Here is an 8,107-nt window from a genome sequence, read left to right on the forward strand (position 1 = left end):
ACTCTCCGAGTGTCGGTCGCGTGGTGGGGGGGTGGGCTCGAGTGCGGGTGGGGTTCATCCACAGTGCCCTCGAAATGGCTGGGATTGGTTTACTCTCCCAGGTGGCCGGGCACGGCTTTCTAATCAATCAATCGTATTTATTGAGCGCTTACTGTGTGCAGAGCACTGGACTAAGCGCTTGGGAAGTACAAGTTGGCAACATATAGAGACAGTCCCTACCCAACAGTGGGCTCACAGTCTAATAATAATAATGGCATTTATTAAGCGCTTACTATGTGCAAAGCACTGTCCTGAGCACTGGGGAGGTGGCAAGGTGATCAGGTTGTCCCACGGGGGGGCTCACGGTTTTAATCCCCACTTGACAGGTGGGGTAACTGAGGCCCAGAGAATGAATGAATGAATCAATCAATCAATCGTATTTATTGAGCGCTTACTGTGTGCAGAGCACTGGACTAAGCGCTTGGGAAGTCCAAGTTGGCAACATCTAGAGACGGTCCCTACCCAACAGTGGGCTCACAGTCTAATAACAATAATGGCATTTATTAAGCGCTTACTATGTGCAAAGCACTGTCCTGAGCGCTGGGGAGGTTGCAAGGTGATCAGGTTGTCCCACGGGGGGGGCTCACGGTTTTAATCTCCGCTTGACAGATAGGGTCACTGAGGCCCAGAGAATGAATGAATGAATCAATCAATCAATCATATTTATTGAGCGCTTACTGTGTGCTGATGCACTGGACTAAGCGCTTGGGAAGTCCAAGTTGGCAACATCTAGAGACGGTCCCTACCCAACAGTGGGCTCACAGTCTAGAAGGGGGAGACAGAGAACAAAACCAAACGTACTAACAAAATAAAATAAATAGAATAGATAGGTACAAGTAAAATCAATCAATCAATCGTATTTATTGAGCGCTTACTGTGTGCAGAGCACTGTACTAAGCGCTTGGGAAGTACAAGTTGGCAACGTGGCCTCTTGTCCGTTCATTCATTCAATCATATTTATTGAGCGCTTCCTGTGTGCACAACACTGGACTGAGCGCTTCAGAGAGCACAATACAACAATTTGACACAATTCGACTGACTGACAAGCACTTAGTACAGTACTCTGCACACAGTAAGCGCTCAATAAATACGATTGAATGAATGACACATTCCCTGACCCCAGTGGTCTCACAGCCTAGAGCCCACTGTTGGGTAGGGACCGCCTCTATATGTTGCCAACTTGGACTTCCCAAGCGCTTAGTACAGTGCTCTGCACACGGTAAGCGCTCAATAAATACGATTGAATGAATGAATAGAGGGAAAGTCTGGACTCCATGAGCCTCTCGTCCATTCATTCATTCAATCGTATTTATTGAGCGCTTACCGTGTGCTCAGCACCGTACTAAGCGCTTGGAAAGTACAATTCGGCAACAGACGGAGACAATCCCTACCCAACAACGGGCTCTCAGTCTTTTGGGCAAGTCACTTCACTTCTCTGGGCCCCAGTTACCTCATCTGTAAAATGGGGATTTAGACCGTGAGCCCCACGAGGGACAGCCTGATCACCTCGTAACCTCCCCAGCGCTTAGAACAGTGCTTTGCACATAGTAAGCGCTTAATAAATGCCATTATTAATTAATTAGAAGGGGCTCCGATCCCCTTCCCTCAATTGGGTTGTTATCGTTCCGGTCCCTCGGATCTAACCCAGATCCCTCCTGCTGCAGCTCAAATCCGATCCCTCAAGCCTTGCCCTCAGAGAGCGAGGGTGGTCCACTAAATCCCTCTTGAGTCTGAATTCTTTCCCCCATCCCTGGCACCCTTCCCGCCTTTGATGGCGGAGGCAGGGGGATGGATGGGTTGAGGATGTGCTGGGATGCTGCTTCTCAGCATGGCTCAGTGGAAAGAGCCCGGGCTTTGGAGTCAGAGGTCATGGGTTCAAATCCCGCCTCCCCCACATGTCCGCTGTGTGACTTTGGTAAGTCACTTCACTGCTCTGGGCCTCAGTGACCTCATCTGTCAAATGGGGATGAAGACCGTGAGCCCCCCGTGGGACAACCTGATCACCTTGGAACCTCCCCAGCGCTTAGAACAGTGCCTTGCACATAGTAAGCGCTTAATAAATGCCATCATCATTATCATTCATTCAGTCAGTCATATTTATTGAGCGCTTACTGTGTGCAAAGCACTGTACTAAGCGCTTGGGAAGTCCAAGTTGGCAACATATAGAGACGGTCCCTACCCAACCGTGGGCTCACAGTCTAGAAGGGGGAGACAGAGAATAAAACGAAACATGTAGACAGGTGTCAAGTCGTCAGAATAAATAGAAGTAAAGCAAGATGCACCTCATTAACCAAATAAATCGAATAGCAAATATGTACAAGTAAAACAAATAGAGTGATAAATCTGTACAAACATATATACAGGTGCTGTGGGGAGGGGAAGGAGGGAGGGAGAGAAGCGGCGTGGCTCAGTGGAAAGAGCCTGGGCTTTGGAGTCAGAGGTTATGGGTTCGAATCCCGCCTCCCCCACATGTCTGCTGTGTGACCTTGGGCAAGTCATTTCACTTCTCTATACCTCAGTTCCCTCATCTGTAAAATGGGGATTAAGACTGTGAGCCCCACGTGGGACAACCTCATCTCCTTGTATTCCCCCCCACAAAGCGCTTAGAACAGTGCTTGGCACATAGTAAGCGCTTAACAAATACCAACATTATTATTATTTTATTGGAGAGCCCCGCCAGCCAACCTCTTGCCCTGGTCCTGTGCCAGTTGGCATGGCTCAGTGGAAAGAGCCCGGGCTTGGTAGTCAGAGGTTATGGGTTCGAATCCCACCTCCCCCACATGTCTGCTGTGTGACCTTGGGCAAGTCACTTCACTTCTCTGTGCCTCAGTTCCCTCATCTGTAGAATGGGGATTAAGACTGTGAGCCCCACATGGGACAACCTCATCTCCTTGTATTCCCCCCCCACCCCAAGCGCTTAGAACAGTGCTTGGCACATAGTAAGCGCTTAACAAATGCCAACATGATTATTATTTTATTGGAGAGCCCCGCCGGCCGGCCTCTTGCCCTGGTCCTGTGCCAGTTGGCATGGCTCAGTGGAAAGAGCCCGGGCTTGGGAGTCAGAGGTTATGGGTTCGAATCCCACCTCCCCCACATGTCTGCTGTGTGACCTTGGGCAAGTCACTTCACTTCTCTGTGCCTCAGTTCCCTCATCTGTAGAATGGGGATTAAGACTGTGAGCCCCACATGGGACAACCTCATCTCCTTGTATTCCCCCCCCCACCCCAAGCGCTTAGAACAGTGCTTGGCACATAGTAAGCGCTTAACAAATGCCAACATGATTATTATTTTATTGGAGAGCCCCGCCGGCCGGCCTCTTGCCCTGGTCCTGTGCCAGTTGACATGGCTCAGTGGAAAGAGCCCGGGCTTGGGAGTCAGAGGTTATGGGTTCGAATCCCGCCTCCCCCACATGTCTGCTGTGTGATGTTGGACAAGTCACTTCACTTCTTTGTGCCTCAGCTTATTCATCTGGAAAATGGGGATTAATCAATCAATCAATCATATTTATTGAGCGCTTACTGTGTGCAGAGCACTGTACTAAGCGCTTGGGAAGTCCAAGTTGGCAACATATAGAGACAGTCCCTACCCAACAGTGGGCTCACAGTCTTTTAGACTGGGACAAGCTGATCACCTTGTATTCCCCCCCAGTGCTTAGAACAGTGCTTGGCACATAGTAAGCGCTTCCCGAATGCCAACATGATTATTATTTTGTTGGAGAGCCCCGCCGGCCGGCCTCTTGGCCTGGTCCTGTGCCAGTTTGCATGGCTCAATGGAAAGAGCCCGGGCTTGGGAGTCAGAGGTCATGAGTTCAAATCCCGCCTCCCCCACACGTCTGCTGTGTAACCTTGGGCAAGTCATTTCACTTCTCTGTGCCTCAGTTTATTCATCTGTAAAATGGGGATTAATCAATCAATCAATCGAATTTATTGAGCGCTTACTGTGTGCAGAGCACTGTACTAAGTGCTTGGGAAGTACAATAATAATAATAATAATGATGGCATTTGTTAAGCGCTTACTCTGTGCAAAGCGCTGTTCTAAGCGCTGGGGAGGTTACAAGGTGATCAGGTTGTCCCACAGGGGGCTCACAGTTTTAATCCCCATTTTCCAGATGAGGTAGCTGAGGCACAGAGACGTAAAGTGGCTTGCCCAAAGTCACACGGCCGACAATTGGCGGAGTCGGGATTCGAGCCCATGACCTCTGACTCCAAAGCCCGGGCCCTTTCCACTGAGCCACGCTGCTTCAAGTCCAAGTTGGCAACATATAGAGCCAGTCCCTACCCAACAGTGGGCTCACAGTCTTTTAGACTGGGACAACCTGATCACCTTGTAGTCCCCCCCAGTGCTTAGAACAGTGCTTGGCCCATAGTAAGCGCTTCCCAAATGCCAACATGGTTATTATTTTGTTGGCGAGCCCCGCCGGCCGGCCTCTTGGCCTGGTCCTGTGCCAGTTTCCATGGCGCCAGTAGATGATTAGCCGAACCCCGTTCTGGACCAAAGCTCTGGTGAGCAGGGCGGCCCAGCTGGGCTCTCCGGCCAACCGGCCCGGTGACTTTCTCTCCCTCTTCTCTCCCTCCCTGTCCCTCTCCCTGAAGGGGCCCTCTTCCTCCCCCCCGCCACCACCCCCTCTGCAGCCTGGTCACCTGCCCGGGTTTGGGTGCCCGCCAGCAGGATGTGGCTCTGTGGGTGTCCACGTGCCCGCCACTTCCTTTTATAACGATGGCATTTGTTAAGCGCTTACTACGGGCAAAGCACTGTTCTAAGCACTGGGGGGATATGCTCCTCTGCCGCTAATCTCCTCACCGGGCCTCGTTCTCGCCTGTCCCGCCATCGACCCCCGGGCCTGGAATGCCCCCAATCCCTCTGCCCATCCGCCAAGCCAGCTCTCTTCCTCCCTTCAAGGCCCTGCTGAGAGCTCACCTCCTCCAGGAGGCCTTCCCAGACTGAGCCCCTTCCTTCCTCTCCCCCTCGTCCTCCTCTCCATAATAATAATAATAATAATAATGTTGGCATTTGTTAAGCGCTTACTATGTGCAAAGCACTGTTCTAAGCGCTTGGGGGGATGCAAAGTGATCAGGTTGTCCCACGTGGGGCTCACAGTCTTCATCCCCATTTTACAGATGAGGTAACTGAGGCTCAGAGAAGTTAAGTGACTTGCCCAAGGTCACACAGCAGACATGTGGCGGAGCCGGGATTCGAACCCATGACCTCTGACTCCAAAGCCCGTGCTCTTTCCACTGAGCCACGCTGCTCCATCCCCCCATCTTACCTCCTTTTCTTCCCCACAGCACCTGTATATATGTATATATGTTTGTACATATTTTTTTTACTCTATTTATTTATTTATTTTATTTGTACATATCTATTCTATTTATTTTATTTTGTTAGTATGTTTGGTTTTGTTCTCTGTCTCCCCCTTTTAGACTGTGAGCCCACTGTTGGGTAGGGACTGTCTCTATATGTTGCCAATTTGTACTTCCCAAGCGCTTAGTACAGTGCTCTGCACATAGTAAGCGCTCAATAAATACGATCGATGATGATGATGATGTATATACGTTTGTACATATTTATTACTCTATTTATTTCTTTATTTATTTTACTTGTACATACCTATTCTATTTATTTTATTTTGTTAGTATGTTTGGTTTTGTTCTCTGTCTCCCCCTTTAAGACTGTGAGCCCACTGTTGGGTAGGGACTGTCTCTATATGCTGCCAATTTGTACTTCCCAAGCGCTTAGTACAGTGCTCTGCACATAGTAAGCGCTCAATAAATACGATTGATGATGATGATGATGTATATACGTTTGTACATATTTATTACTCTATTTATTTCTTGATTTATTTTACTTGTACATATCTATTCTATTTATTTTATTTTGTTAGTATGTTTGGTTTTGTTCTCTGTCTCCCCCTTTTAGACTGTGAGCCCACTGTTGGGTAGGGACCGTCTCTAGATGTTGCCAACTTGGACTTCCCAAGCGCTTAGTACAGAGCTCTGCACACAGTAAGCGCTCAATAAATATGATTGATTGATTAAAACAGTGCTTTGCAAATAGTAAGCGCTTAATAAATGCCATCGTTATTATTAGTATTATTAATAAAATCACGTCTCCTCCAATAGGCCTTCCCTGATTAAGCCTTGTTTTCCCCTACTTCCTTTTCCTTCTACATACTTGGATCTGTACCCATTAAGCACTTGATATTTGCCTCGCCCTCAGCCTACAATATTTAAGTGCACACCCATAATTTATTTATTCAAATTAATGTCTGTCTCGCCCTCTGGAGAGTGAACTCCTTGTGCCCAGGGAATATGTCCACTATCTCTGTTGTAATAATAATTGTGGTGCTCGTTAAGCGCTTACTATGTGCCAAGCCCTGTTTTAAACGCTGGGGTAGATACAAGTTAATCAGATTGGACGCAGCCCCTGTCCCACATGGGGACTCACCCTCTTAATCCCCATTTTACAGATGAGGGAACTGAGGCCCAGAGAAGTGAAGCCACTTGACTGAGGTCATACAGCAGACATTCATTCGTTCATTCAATCGTATTTATTGAGCGCTTACTGTGTGCAGAGCACTGTATAAGCGCTTGGGAAGTCCAAGTTGGCAACATAGAGAGACGGTCCCTACCCAACAGTGGGCTCACGGTCTCCTCCACTCTTTTTTTAATGGCATTGGTTAAACGCTTAACTGTGTGCCAGGCATGTACTAAGCACTGTAGTCAGCCAATCAATCATATTTATTGAGTGCTTATATCAATCAATCAATCATATTTACTGAGCGCTTACTGGGTGCAGAGCACTGTACTAAGCGCTTGGGAAATCCAAGTTGGCAACATAGAGAGACGGTCCCTACCCAACAGTGGGCTCACGGTCTCCTCCGCTCTTTTTCTAATGGCATTGGTTAAACGCTTACTGTGTGCCAGGCACGTACTAAGCACTATAGTCAGCCAATCAATCATATTTATTGAGTGCTTCTATCAATCGTATTTATTGAGCGCTTACTGTGTGCAGAGCACTGGACTAAGCGCTTGGGAAGTCCAAGTTGGCGACATATAGAGACGGTCCCTACCCAACAGTGGGCTCGCGGTCTCCTCCACTCTTTTTTTAATGGCATTGGTTAAACGCTTAACTGTGTGCCAGGCACGTACTAAGCACAGTAGTCAGCCAATCAATCATATTTATTGAGTGCTGCTATCAATCGTATTTATTGAGCGCTTACTGTGTGCAGAGCACTGGACTAAGCGCTTGGGAAGTCCAAGTTGGCGACATAGAGAGACGGTCCCGACCCAACAGTGGGCTCACGGTCTCCTCCGCTCTTTTTCTAATGGCATTGGTTAAACGCTTACTGTGTGCCAGGCACGTACTAAGCACTATAGTCAGCCAATCAATCATATTTATTGAGTGCTTCTATCAATCGTATTTATTGAGCGCTTACTGTGTGCAGAGCACTGGACTAAGCGCTTGGGAAGTCCAAGTTGGCGACATATAGAGACGGTCCCTACCCAACAGTGGGCTCACGGTCTCCTCTACTCTCTTTAGTTAAATGTTTACTGTGTGCCAGGCACGTACTAAGCACTATAGTCAGCCAATCAATCATATTTATTGAGTGCTTCTATCAATCGTATTTATTGAGCGCTTACTGTGTGCAGAGCACTGTACTAAGCGCTTGGGAAGTCCAAGTTGGCAACATAGAGAGACGGTCCCCACCCGACAGTGGGCTCACGGTCTCCTCCACTCTCTTTGGTTAAATGTTTACTGTGTGCCAGGCACGTACTAAGCACTATAGTCAGCCAATCAATCATATTTATTGAGTGCTTCTATCAATCGTATTTATTGAGCACTTACTGTGTGCAGAGCACTGTACTAAGCGCTTGGGAAGTCCAAGTTGACTACACATAGAGACGGTCCCTACCCAACAGTGGGCTCACGGTCTCCTCCACTCTCTTTGGTTAAATGTTTACGATGTGCCAGGCACGTACTAAGCACTATAGTCCGCCAATCAATCATATTTATTGAGTGCTGATATGTGGAGCACTCCACTAAACACTTGGGACTGTGCCCCGTATAA

The sequence above is a fragment of the Tachyglossus aculeatus genome, chromosome 18, assembly GCF_015852505.1.
Source record: "Tachyglossus aculeatus isolate mTacAcu1 chromosome 18, mTacAcu1.pri, whole genome shotgun sequence".
NCBI lineage: Eukaryota > Metazoa > Chordata > Mammalia > Monotremata > Tachyglossidae > Tachyglossus > Tachyglossus aculeatus.